Source organism: Lithobates pipiens, unplaced genomic scaffold (genome assembly GCF_037356315.1).
Source record: "Lithobates pipiens isolate NorthernLeopardFrog02 unplaced genomic scaffold, aLitPip1_a1.2 Scaffold_8, whole genome shotgun sequence".
NCBI classification, from domain to species: Eukaryota; Metazoa; Chordata; class Amphibia; order Anura; family Ranidae; genus Lithobates; species Lithobates pipiens.
This window is the reverse complement of record NW_027507903.1, coordinates 330,828,975-330,843,583: the sequence shown is the minus strand read 5'-3', so window position 1 is coordinate 330,843,583 and position 14,609 is coordinate 330,828,975.

Here is a 14,609-nt window from a genome sequence, read left to right as displayed (position 1 = left end):
CTTGTCCGACAACCCCCGCGCTTTAGAAAGAATGGTGTCTCTGTCTTTATAGTTGAGGAGTTTAAACAAGAAGGGCCTGGGACGATTGCCCGGAGGTAGGGGGCGAGACGGCACCCGGTGGGCACGTTCCACTGCAAAAAGCGGTGACAAGGCTTCTTTACCAAAGGTGGCAAGCAACCAATTTTCAATAAAGTCTACCGGGTTTTTACCCTCAACACGTTCCGGAATCCCCACAGCGCGAATATTATTGCGTCTCATGCGATTTTCCATCTCATCAAGTCGCATAGCGTGCTGTTCAGTAAGATGGCAATTATATTTTAGATCCCTTTGCATGGGGGCTAGGTCATCCTCTACTGTGCTCAGTCTGCCTTCCAATGCAGCTGTTCTCTCCCTGAGCTTTTGCATGTCATGGCGGACAAACGTTATTTCAGCTTTAACCCCTTTAATGTCCTCAGAGAGGGCTGCAATAGAGTGATTACAGGAGGTGACAGCAGTGAATATGTCCCTTAGTGTAGGCTCATTTTCCAGCGCTGGGGAGGGGATGGTCTGTGTTTCAGGCCTAACACTGTCCCTGGGTGTACTCACTGTTTGCCATGCTGCAGACAATCCATCCTCATCCTCCAAGGGAACTGTGTCATCCGCCTCAGGAGAGCCTCCAGGGGTAGCTTGAGGAGAGGGCTGGCCCGCCAGGGCCTCCTTGTATGATTTACCGCCATAGAGGAGCTTCTGTGCTGCTTCCTTGTATTGGTCTTTGGCTGCGCGCCGCGCACCGGCGCCATCTTGGCCTGGGGGGTCCGTCAGCCCCTTCCCTCCGGTATGGCGTCTGGACATCACAGCGAGGGTCCCGGGATGTACCGCGGTGGTCCGGGATGCTTCACCTAGCGTGGCAGGAGGTAGGGGCCCCGAAAACGGCGTTTCAGGGCAGACTGGAAGGATGGAATCACGGATGGCCGGCGGAGCTCAAGGTAAGCACGTCTTCCTACATTCGCCGCTAAGCCACGCCCCGTGTTTTGAAATTTAATGTTACACCTGAACTGCAGTTCGATTTGGTTATAATTATTCCAAATTTTGACCTCAGCGTGTTCAGCCTGGCCATAGGGGGTGCTGTCTCTTCTGGCAGGCATGGAAACACAGTATGGTTGGGTGCTTTAAGGTTACTTTCTCTCGGAGCCAAAGCAGTGGGGGTGTCACTTTTGCTGTGCTTTCTGGGAGAGGGTACTTAAGATGTGGATGTCACGTGGTTCGGAGTTCTGGTCCAGAGGTATGTTCGGACTCCATGGTCCTGGTCCTCCTGACCAGCCCCCAGAACGCCTATGGCCTGGGGCACGGATTCACCTGACTTTATGTCTCGGGACTGGCTAGCCTAAGGCAAGGAAACTAAGAAAAGGATTCAGAGGTGGTCCGGTGCCATCTCAGGTTGTGGAGAGGCCCAGCAACTTCGTAGTTATCCAGGAGAGGACTCTTCAGAAGAAGGCCACGTAAGGGTTGGCTTCTTAGCAAGAGCCTGGTAAAGCTGAAGGACCTAAGTGAGTCCAATCTCGTGCGGTATCGCCGGACTGGCTGCAAGATACTGGTACCACACAAGTGTTCTACATACAAGTATTTAAGTTTCCTTGTTCATCTTCTACAACAAAGTCTGTGGCAGAGACTTATTCCTACATGTTCTACAACAGTCTGTGGCAGAGACTTATTCCTACGTTTTCTACCACAAAGTCTGTGGCACAAACTTGTTCCTGATTTAAGCACCCTGTTGGCTGCTAGGCCTTGTGAGAGAGGGACTATCCAACCAGAGTGAACATCCAGCTGTGAATGGCTATTCTCTGGATTTATTCAAAGTAAGAAAGTTCTTTATTACTGACTTTGACACCAAGAGCACCTGGACTTTTCACCTAACCCTCTGATCCTACACTAGAGACTGTTGTTAATTATGTTTTAGCAAATAAAAATCCCTTTAAGTGGATCTGTCGTCAGTCTCTAAAATTTCTGGGCCATCTACCACAGGAAACCCCTAGACACGAGGAGCGAGCGAGAGAAGGTAACGGTAAGCCCATCAAACCAGCAGCTCCTTCGGGGATCAGTGCTACACTTGTATTAGCTTTTTAAAATGCTGAGTGTTAGGAGCAATGTGCTAACATCTGCTCTCTGTGTTGCAACATGTCAAACTCCTACTAACAAAATACACAAAATAAAATGAATGTATCAATTTCACAGTAAGAGTACATAAGGTGTCAATCTGGAATAAAAATATCATCAAAACAACTTATCTCATCAGTAGCTGTAAGCAGAGTGTTAAAGTACTCTGTACTTTTCCATATGTAAAAGGAATCTAATATAAGAATGCAGAAGGGTGATTTCTTTCCACTTCCAAACTTCTAAAAGTTGTATTAACAGAATGTTCTTTCTGTGCATACAGTAGCTTCTATTCTCTCTTCTCTACTGCTTTTCTAATGCCGCGTACACACGTAGCCAACTATCCGGCGGACTTAGTCTGACAGACTTGCCGCCGGACTGTCCGCCGGACTTTCCGAACAAGCTACTCGCCCACACACGGCACTTTTTTAGCGGACTAATACGGCGTACTAAGTCCGCCGGACTATCCGCCGTACTTTGGAAATGAACGGACTCGCCCACACACGTGGAGGAAAGTCCGTTCATTTTGAGAGTGTCTCCAGGTAGCCGGGGCCAGCGAAGGAGGATCCTCTGGGACTGTGACATCAGAATGGGCGGGGACATCATCCGGTGATGTCCCTATATAAGTCACCGTGCGCCGCGTCCCTGCCATTGTGAGCGGAGGCAGCAACGAGGCAACATCTGAAGAGAAGAAAAGAAGAGAAGAAGAGAACAGAAGAACAGAAAGCGGCGACAGCGGTGACAGAAGACCGGGCCACCGCCTGTAAAAGAGCTAGAAGAAGGCGCGGTGGCCCGGCAAGAAGAACCGAAGAGGGGGACAGGATCCCCGAAGAGGGGGACAAGACCCCCGAAGACGGAAGAAGAGGGCGGCGAATAAGAAGAAAGCCGGGCTCCTCCGCTAGGGTTCACAGACTCGATGAACTAATATGGAAATTATCCTGACCAAATTCTTTGTAATGCATTGCTTGGCTTTTAGGCTTAGGTCAGCTGGCTTAGAAGGACCAATAAAGGTGGCTTGGGTGTATATTTATCTATTTTTTTTATTTCAATATACATGTATTAGCTTTTTAAAATGCTGAGTGCTAGGAGCAATATGCTAACATCTGCGCTCTGTGTTGCAGCATGTCAAACTCCTACTAACAAAATACACAAAATAAAATGAAATGTATCAATTTCACAGTAAGAGTACATCCATAAGGTATCAATCTGGAATAAAAATATCATCAAACAGCTTTTCTCCAGACCAAATTCTTTGTAATGTATTGTTGTTTGGCTTTTGGACTTAGGTCAGCTGGCTTAGAAGGGCCACTAAGGGTGGTTTGGGTTAAGCTAGCCTTCTCACTTTAAAAGCGTGAGGTCACAGCATCCATACTGATAACATGCTTTAGTTGTTATAGGGAAAGCATAGGAAGTGTTGCTGATGAAGTGCTTATGGAAAGATTAGTATACAGCTTGTAGGTACCAGAAGGCCTGTTAAAGCCCCACTCAAGACAGAAATAATTACCATTACAGTGGGGTTCCTGAATACTGTGAGGGTTGAATGCTTGTCAAGTCTAGGGGTAGAGTAATAAGGTGTAATACCTACCTTACACTTCACCGTGGCAGGCTCCCTCCATCTATGTGACTGGTCCCCAAAGTCTCTTTTCTAAGACGCTCCAGTCAGCAGTTGCACACTTGCATCATGAATTACAATGCAGGGCCAATAGTCATTCATTGTATGTAAGGGCTCACCCAGACACCCACATCCTGGGGGGTTGAAGAGGAGAGCACGGGAGCCTACAGAGGTGATGAATAAGGTAAGCATTGTACCTTATTCCTCTACTCCTAGACTTAATGAGGGCGGAGAGGGGGAACTGCATTGATAGCATTTTTAAGAATCTTGGCCTTTATCTTTAAAGTAGATGTAAACCCTCACTGAATGTAATGTAGGTAGCAAAATGTTGTATTCCTTGGAGAATTTGGGGTGTGGTGAGGGAAAGGTTTTTACATCTTATTGCTGTTGATGTCCTGCAACATTTTTACAGCCTGTCCCTGGTCATATGCACAATTGTGATAGCAGGTTGATTGCAATATTTCACAGGGCTCAATTCCCAGTTGTTGCTGGCTGCAGTTGTTTTTTTATTAGTCTTTTTGTTTAAAGTGGACCTTTCATGAAAATGGAAGGTCTTCTCTATTGAAACACCCCACTCCCCAAAGTAAAATCAAATCCAAAGACAATTTTAAAAGAAAGCTGTTGCTAAAAAAATTAAACAAAATACCACAGCTACGACTTGCAATGCTTCTGGGAGGCATAGGTGATGCTACTGTGCCTTAGCAATGCCTCCAGGAATATTAAGGAACTTAAAATTGCAGAGGATGAACTTAAGCCCATTGCAGCATTGTGGGATTTGGAGTGTTGAATATTCCTGAAGCTTATAGCTGCATTTGACAAGGTGGTGTACTAGCAGGAGACAGGGGCAAAGCATGTCACCCTATAACACAGAGTGCCCAAACAAGGACTTTTATATCATGGTATATTTCTCTTTAAAAAGGAGGACTATTTGAGTGAAATGAGTAATATACTTGCAGACATAGACACCTATGAGCTCTCACTGAAAGACCCCACATTTACATATAAAAAAACACAACTTAAATAAATTTTACAAACTTTATATGCTACTGGTATTTTGAATAAAATCTTTTTTTTTTTTAAACATCCTTCAGCCCTCAGGATTCCAATGACATTCTGTTTGCTCAATGTTCACAAAAAATTGGAAAAGCCCCCAGGGTGCCCCATTGTGGGCAGTATTGACTAACTGACTTCCCACATAGGAAAACATAACAATTATTTTTTACAGCCTTAAGTTCAGGAAACATCATAATAACTGAAGTATTTCACATAGACTATTAATGGGTTGGGTCAGTTTATTGTGTAGACAACATTTTATTAGTGACAGCTGACAATTCGTCACTTTATACTATTTTGACTCAAGGTTTGGAAGTAACACAATATTATTTAGATTGTAGTGATGCATTACCTCCTATACAAATAGTTTGTGTTAAAATTGCTTCAATTTGCTGTGAACCACAATAATTTTTTTCTTTTTTGGAGGATTTTTTTTATTTGCAAAAGACTGGTGTGGCAATGGGAGCTAAATTTACTCCCAGCAACTCGGCGAGGGTCTGTGCCCGGATAATTTCGCAAACGTCCCTCTTCTCCCAGAATTCGCCCCTTTACCCTATAATAGGCAACCTCTCATTTACACCAGGTCTTTACGAGGGACGCCTCCGGGGTCTGGGTGAGGCGGGCCTACACCAAGCTTCCCACTACAGTTCAGGTGGGTGCTGGAAAATGATGGCAGATTTCCTGGATCCTACGGGCCCGTTCTGCCTAGACTTCCTGAGGACACTCCAACTAACACATTTCCTTTCTACGATCCCGCCCCCCACGGAAGACGCCCAGACGCTTACAGCCTGGAGGTGCTCTGCACTGACACGGGTACCCTACCACACACACTTTCATTGACTTATAACCTTTTAAATGCTCCCTCAGCAGACTTTATACCCCGGGGACTACGTAATTGGGAAAAAGAGTTAGTTTGCCAATTTAATACCACCAAGAGGCAACATATTCTCAGATTCACACACAAATCCTCTATCTGTGGCAAGATTCAGGAAACAAATTACAAAATTCTCTCACGTTGGTATAGGACCCCTTCGCTACTCCACCAGTTTTACCCGAATACATCAGACCTGTGTTGGCGCTGTCACGCAGACAAAGGGACCCTGCTGCATATTTTTTGGTCATGCCCTAAACTAACGCACTTCTGGAAAGTATTGCGTGTGACAATACAACAATTTACGGATCGGCCCATCACAGACTACCCAGCATTCTTTCTCTTACACGCCTCCAATATCCCTGATAGGAAATACAAGAAGTCAGTGATCCGCCACCTACTTGACTCAGCTAAGGCCTGCATACCACTCCAATGGAAATCGGCTCTTCTGCCGACCATTGACCTCTGGCTCCATAAGGTGGAGGACAACAGGAAAATGGAGGAACTTATCCTCACAACACAAAACAGAGAGGAGTCCTTCACTAAAACCTGGCAGGGATGGAATGTGTTTATATACTCAGCTGAGGGTCAGGCCCTGAGAGGTTCTGACACAGACACATAATGCAATGACAATACTATGTTGAGTCCAGTGGACGCAGACATAAGTCCCGTGGCTGCAATTCCGATCGGATATCTGAACACTCCATGATCGTGTGACACACACTGCCCCCCCTTCCCCCCACCCCTCTCCCACAACCCCCCATACTCGATACTCCCCCTTTCTTCTCTTTTCCCATCTGTCTTTCCTACTTCTTTACCCCACCCTCCCCCACATATTGGGGGCTGTATTAATGTAGATACCTAGTTAATTAAAAGGAAACTGGGAAATGGGCCCACGAGACGGCAATAACTCACAATTTAACAAGATGGTGTTTATTTTTCCTGATGATAATGTTAGCAGAGACTTGAAGTTGTATTACTTGTTTTGCCTTTTACTCTGTAGGCCGTGTGGAAAGTATGTAACCTGTTGGTCTATGTGGACCCATTTCCTGTTATAAATAAACAATAAAAAATAATAATAATTACTCCCAGCCTGACCAACCTCTTTCTGGCTTAGTGGAAAGAGGGAGTAGTTTACACTAATACCCCTGCTGAGTAATGCTTTTGGAAAGGATATACCAATGATTCCTTTTTTTTTTTTTGGAGAGGGGAGGCTGATAGCCAAACAATTCAGTAATATACCTGGGGATTAAATATATTTATGACTTTAGTCTATATGAGATTAACTATCTCAATTTTGTTATTTTTAAGCATGGCGACAGTCTCCTCTTGAAATCTGATTGTAATGGTTATATTTTGGTGGGGAGTCACTATCCATCTTGGCTTAGAGTTATCCATAGAGGCCAATTCCAAAGAATTAGGGGGATTTGTGCCATTAGGGAAGATTTTGTATCTCAGGCTGGTATAAGCAAACAAAAGTTACCATAAAGAGTTTTTGGAGCCAAATCAAGCAGGTGTCTAATATGAAGCTAGACTCTCTTCTGGTTCCAAGAGTCAGGAATGCTGAACTTTCATGGAAACCCGAGTGGACATTTTAAACTACTTTTTCTCTCACTTTTACTATTTAACAAAGTGTAATCAACAACCTGCAAAACAAACACTGGACTATTCTGAGAAATGACAACATACTATGGCCTGTTCCTCATGAACATCCTAGTGTTATTTTTTAAAAAGCCCCAACTCATAGGCACAAGATTGCCCACAATATTGTAGATAGACCTCCCAAAGCACCTATATTTGGTGACATAAAAGGGTTCTTTCCTTGCAAACGCTGTAATGTATTTAAATGCTGCAACACGGTACATTAAAAAAAATCTTTCAGTCCACTAGTACCCAAAGTATACAATTGAGGAGTTTATCATGTGTTCTACTCAATATGTTGTATACCTACTCCAGTGCCCATGTGGTCTGCAGTATGTGGACCGAACCACCCAGGCACTGAAGGTTAGGATTGGCAAACAAATTGACAATATTAGAAAAGGCTTCAAAGGACATAGCTTATCTAAATATTTCTCTTTGTATCACAACAAAGATCCTACACTTCTTTGCCTGGAGGGAATTGATCCTGACAAGGAAATAATGTGAAGAGAATGATTTCCCAGCTAGAAACACGGTGCAGCTATAATATGAAAACATACAGCCCTTGTGGCTTTCACATTATTTGGGATAAAATTTGCTTCATTAGTAATTATTACTCTAGTTTTTTCATTTTGATAAATTTTTTGTCCTATTTTATCATTTTAAATATGTATGGATATTTTGCATTATTTTATTAGTAGTATACATTAAGTTAAAATGCATGTTTTACACTTTTTATTTTATTTTAATACTATTAGATTAAGTGGTGGTTAGTTTTTTAAAAATAAATTATTAACCACTAGGGAGGTACTAGCCCACTTGCTGTATGGCATGTACATCTCTGTGTACATGTATTTATGTGAAAGCTTATGTAGTGTTGTTGCCACCGGAGGCCTAAGTAAATTGAGCCTCCGCATGATGCACACTTAATTTGCATAATTTGCATGTCGATAATGATATACATGGAATACTGATTCTATCATCCAGCTTGTGCACAACTGTCTCCATAACCCCTTTTAGTATTTAAATGTTGCTCTTGATGTCGCTCATCATTTCCCCTCCCTGATGATGACCATGTGGTGGACAGGAATTGGGCAGATTCTAGACTTCTGATGCTATTTTCGTTTCTGCATACTGTGATTTTCTTATTTTCCTCACGTGAGTGGATTACTGCAATATATTTTTATGATTTAAAAATTTGCTGCACTATGAATTTGCTTTTTTTCTGCCTTTTCCTCACATGCCACATGAATGGAGCCATAGCAAACTTGAGTAGTTGTTGGAGCTATTGTGGCTGGGTCACCACGAGGCCAATTTGATCTCTATGAGTTGTGGTCTTTCCACCTGTCTGGAGCCATATCAAACCTGAATTGGCATTGGGGATTGGGACTGTATCACAGTAAAGCGCAATTGATCTCCATTTATTGAGATCTCACCATCAAATTTGGGACTTTTTGTACTCTATTTCATATAAATTAAATTTCAATATAAATTTTATTCTTTTTTTTTTTTTTACAATACACCTTTCTTGAAATTTTCATCATAGAAATGTAATATTTACTGAAAGAAAAAACAAAACAATTTTCAACTTGAAAATATACATTAGTGCTCAAAGGGGCCTTAAGGGGCTTCAAAGGGGCCTTAAGCATTTAATGATATGCCTATGGATCTTAACATAAATTGCCATAAAAAATATTAAAATACCATTACAAATATAATAAGTTAAGAAATGAAGTGTTAAAATCCTTGGCTAATACAATGAAAAACAAAGAAAGAGAAAAAAAAAAGGAAGAGGAGAAAGGGGAAAAAATTACAACAACAAGATGTCCAAAATGATATAAATAAGTAGGGATTTTAATCACATGCCGACCACCGCACACCGATTTACATCAGCAGAATGGCACAGGCAGGAAAAACCCATACGTGCCTTTAAAATCCTCACCTAACGGGCACACGCAGGTCCCGCAAACTCAATGTTCGCCAGTGGCCCGCGATTTGGGTGAGGAGAAGCAGAACGGGGAGATGTAAACAAGGCATTTCCCTGTTTTGCCCTACAACATGACAGGGATCTACTGCTCTCTGTCATCGGGAGCAGTGATCTCTGTCATGTTGTAGTGAGCCCATGCCCCCTACAGTTAGAACACATCTAGGGAACACACTTAACCCCTTGATCGCACCTCTAGTGTTTAACCCCTTCCCTGCCAGTGACATTTATATAGTAATCAGTGGCTATTTTTAGCTCTGAGCGCTGTATAAATGTCAATAGTGTCAAAAGTGTGCGATCTGTCTGCCGCAATGTCGCAGTCATGATAAAAATTGCTGATCACCGCCATTACTAGTAAAAGAAATTAATAATAAAAATGCCATAAATCTATCCCCTATTTTGTAGACACTATAACTTTTGCGCAAACCAATCAATATACACTTATTGCAATTTTTTTTAACCAAAAATATGCAGAAGAATACATATCAGCCTAAACTGTGGAAGAAATTAGTTTTTTTTACATATTTTTTGGGGGGATATTTATTATAGCAAAAAGTAAACAATATTGCTTTTTTTTTTTCAAAATTGTCTGCCTTTTTTTGTTTATAGCACAAAAAATAAAATACCCTCAAAAGAAAGCTCTATTTGTGAGAAAAAATTGTGTTTGGGTATAGTGTAGCACGACAATGCAATTTTCAGCTAAAGTGGCGCAGTGCCGAATCGCAAAGAGTGCTCTGGGAGTAAATTCTTCTGGGGCTGAAGTGGTTAAGGTCAGGTGGAGGGATGCTAGGATATTAAGGTTGCAAAATCAGAGTTTTTCATTAAATATATCCAGAGGAGCCATAGGTCCTAGAAATTAGCCGATAGGTCTAACATTCTTATATGTTTATTTAATTTGGTTATCCATTCTGTTATTGACGGTATACGATGAGATTTCCAGTATGTCGGAATTATCCCCCTGGCATCCACTAAAAAGAAACAAAAATTCCCCTTCGTAAATTTTGTAACACATTTAGGAAACATGGATAATAGTGCTATTTGAGGGGTTCGGGGCATTGTCTCTGAGGCAAAAGTACTATACGTTTTAAAACATTATCTCAAAACAGACACAAAGCAGGACAATAGCCAACATTGCTCAGATGTGTTTGGGAATATTTTATGTAGTAACCACGGACAGCGGTGCCATCTTGTGATGAGTTAATAGTTTTTTTCCTGTATTTTATTCGCAACAGAAGATTTATAAGTCCACATACAAGATTTATTAACTTCTTCTTCCGTGAAAATAATTCCTTTTTCCATTCCACAAAATAAGAAGGTTTTTCAGAAAAATCTCAGTTAGGAGAAAATTATAGAGAAAGGCGAGAGTATGTGTAGTGGGGTCAGACTTCTTGTTTTTAATGAATTATAGAAGTTAACAAGGTGGAAATACAATAGCCATCTACTTGAATAACAGAGCAAAAACTCATTCAATTGTGTCAAAGGTTTCAGTCCGGTTGAATCAGTAACAATGGTTATTAAGAAATGTTTTTTAGAAGTAGCAAACGAGGGGGAGCACTTGATTGCAACACTGGAGGAAATTCAGGATTACCTGTGAGTAGCATTACTGGACTTATGTAGGAAGATGGTAGAGGAATATTAAGTAAACAGTCCCGTATTTTGAGTTTACTAGGGCACAGAAGGGTATAGAGTTTACCTGGGGATGTAAAGATGGTAAAATCCATGGTAGCGACACAAGGGGGTAAGGAGATAATAATTCCTCAATTTGTACCCTTAATTTTCCCCCAGAGTTATGGAACCAGTCTAATATTCGAGCTATGTGAACCACTTTGTAATATTGGCCCATGTACGACAAACTCCCTTCTCCAAAATATCTGGGCCTGGTTAGGGTGTCAAATTCAATTCTGGCATGGGAACTGGCTCAAATATAACACACAAATAAAGAGTTTAAAGAACCGAAGAAATGGAGGGGTTATTGGTACAGTTTGGAAAATATAAAGAATATAGTGCAATATGTCCATTTTCAGGAGTGCCATCCTTCCAAACCACTAGTGAATAAAAACCCGCCAGTCTTTCAACTTGCTATTCACTAATGACAATAAAGGTTTATAGTTTCATTTATAAAGATATTCTAGATTAAATGGAAGTTTTTACTCTTAATTATCTTCATATTTGTGCACTCATTTTAGTAACAATACATTGTTTTTGTATCTTCATTCGAATGAATAGCACCTTAAAGTGGCAGCACACCTATGTTTTATTATCTAGTATCAGATATTTCATGTTGTTGCTGTTGTTCCCCTAACCTTTATTTGTACACTAATAGAAATAGGCTTTTCAAATGATATTATCATGTTAAAGCTTATATGTATGTAGCCAGGTGATGACTTTGATATGGTGAACTTCAGTGACAAGCAGGACTGGTGATGAAGCCTTTTCCTCTAGTGCTCATTATTAGGATAACTACCTCACTTCCTGTTTGCAGAGTCAGAGCAAATTCTATTGAATAGCAGAGGATCTTGGGACCTGTGGTCCCTCTGTCAATACATACTTTGCTCCTGACTGGACTACACATACCAGAAGGCTGGTGAAGCAAGGAGGATTCTGGGGGAGCAGATATATGGACAGCTCAACAGTGCCTTGGTAGTTCATTGAGAATTACAATCAAACAGCCTCAAAGGTTGCTGGACCTTGTAGTTTTCAATGCACAGATCTCTGTGAATGAGTGACGTGGTCCTGCAGGCGTGGCATGGAGCAGATTCAGGCAGAGAGCGGGGAAATCCCCTGCGGCCTGTGGCATTGGGGAGCCGGGGAGGTGCGGGGGCTGGTGGATTTGTAACAAGTTACATGTTACACCCTAAATATAGGTGTAACATGTAACATGTTACAAAAGGTAGAACGTAACCTTTAACTTCCTAACTGAATTTATTTGCATAATAGGGTGGTTTCAGGGCTTTAAAGCTTCATGCTCATGGGCAGCATGGCCCGTCAATGTCAACTCCCAGGTTTTTATAGGCACCTGGGAGGCACAGGTGCAACATCCAGCCCCACCGCCAGCAGCCTGTCAATAGCTATAACAAGCCTCTTTTGGCCTGTTATAGATTTTAACAGGCTGCTAGCAGCATGGCTTGACACTGCCCCTGTGTTTCCTGGGTACCTGAAAATGCACCCAGGGAGCCACAGATTGCATTACTACTGGTTATATAAATGCATGGCTGTACACACCAATACTTGTGTAAATGCTGATGATACCTTTGTGCATCATTGTTTACCCATGCATGTGTATATGATGTATTTTCCAAACTACAATTCATCTGTGTTAGAGAAACGCATCATCTGCTTGACTATGGGTGCATACAGAACCTGCTTTATAGGCATGGGAAAACACCACAGGTTTTACACTAGTGCATTGTTTCAGCTGTCCATATGCCAGAAGCCTTAAGCTTGCTATAGATTGATCGAAAATTGACCGTTTGAGTAAGGACCAGCCGAATATCAATCCACCTATAGTCGTTTCTGCTCAAGAGATGACGATCAAATGATTGGCGTCTCTCAAATCTCAAATGGGAATATTGGAAAATGTTTGTTTGCTCAGCACATGCGGTCAATTAGTCACTGATTCAGTGCATTCTGACAGTACTCGCAAGCTGATAAAAAATAATTAATCTATGGCCTGCCTAAGAGAGAATTGAACTTGGGACACCTGAAGATGCCTAATATTACACACATTTTATTAACATTAAGTTTACTTACGTTTTTTTTAATGAAAATATTTTATGACATGACATAACTAGCAATTTTCTAAAATTCACTACTTTCTATTTAGCACTAAAATTCTGATTAGCAGGACTGTTTTAAGTTAATATTAACTAACCAATAAATAAACTGTAAACTCAGATTTCTTGGATAAATCTTTCTAATTTGATTATAAGATTAAAAGCTGTGGAATATGATGTTGGAAATTGAAACAATAAGCACGATCATAATTATCATAAAATAAGGACTATGTATTTTTCTATAGCAGTTTGCTGAAAAAAGAATGTATTACTGTATTATTGTACTAACTTCAGTTGTCTGATTTGAGTGAATCCAACAAAAGAAAAAAATCACCTATTCTGCTAATATTATTCTATGTATTAGTCTGAGAGAGAAGTTGTGAAATACTCACTGTATGTTTTACTGGAAAAAAACTGTATTCTTGGATCCTTCTAATGGCCATTCATGTGACAAAATGCCAAAGATATGATCATATGATGATATGTGTCCTTTTGTGAAAGGATTAATTATTTATGAGCTCCATTTGATCCATCACTTTGACAGACACCGCTTCATTAATTCTCCAGCATGTAGTCATGTGTTTGACACCTTCAGTATTGATATACCCCAATTTTGTTTAAATTCACATTACTACAGTACCTTGAAAAAGTATTCATATCCCTTGACATTTTTCACATTTTGTCATGTTGCAACCAAAAAATTAAATGTATCTTATGTGATAGATCAACACAAAGTGGCACATAATTGTGAAGTGGAAGGAAAATGATAAATGGTTTTCAACATTTTTTACAAATAAATATGTGAAAAGTGTAAAGTGCATTTGTATTCATCCCCCAGTCAATACTTTGTAGAACCCCCTTTTGCTGCAATTACAGCTGCAAGTCTTTTGGGGTATTTCTCTATCAGCTTTGCACATCTAGAGAGTGACACTCTTTCCTATTCTTCTTTGCAAAATAGCTCAAGCTCTGTCAGATTGGATGGAGGGCATCTGTGAACAACAATTTTCAAATCTTGCCACAAATTCTCAATTGGATTTAGGTCTGGATTTTGATTTGGCCATTCTAACACATGCATATGCTTTGATCTAAACCATTCCATTGTAGCTCTGACTGTATGTTTAGGGTTGTTGTTCTGCTGGGAGGTGAACCTCTGCCCCAGTCTCAGTTCTGTTGCAGACTCTAACAGGTTTTCTTCTGATGGCGCGTACACACGACCGGACTTTTCGTCAGCAAAGGTCAGACTGAACGAATCAGTCGGACACTTCGATCATGTGTGGACTCCATCGGACCTTTGCTGTGCAAAAATCTGACGGACTTTAAAAATAGAACATGTTTCAAATTTTTTCGGCCGAACCCAGTTCCTATCGAGAAATACGCTCGTGTGTATGCTAGTCCGACGGACAGAAACCGACACTGGGGCAGCTATTGGCTACCGGCTATGAACTTCCTTATTCTAGTCCGGTCATTCGTCATCACGTTCGAATTCATCGGACTTTGGTGTGATTGTGTGTGGCCAAGTCCATTCATTTGGAAAGTACATTGGAACTC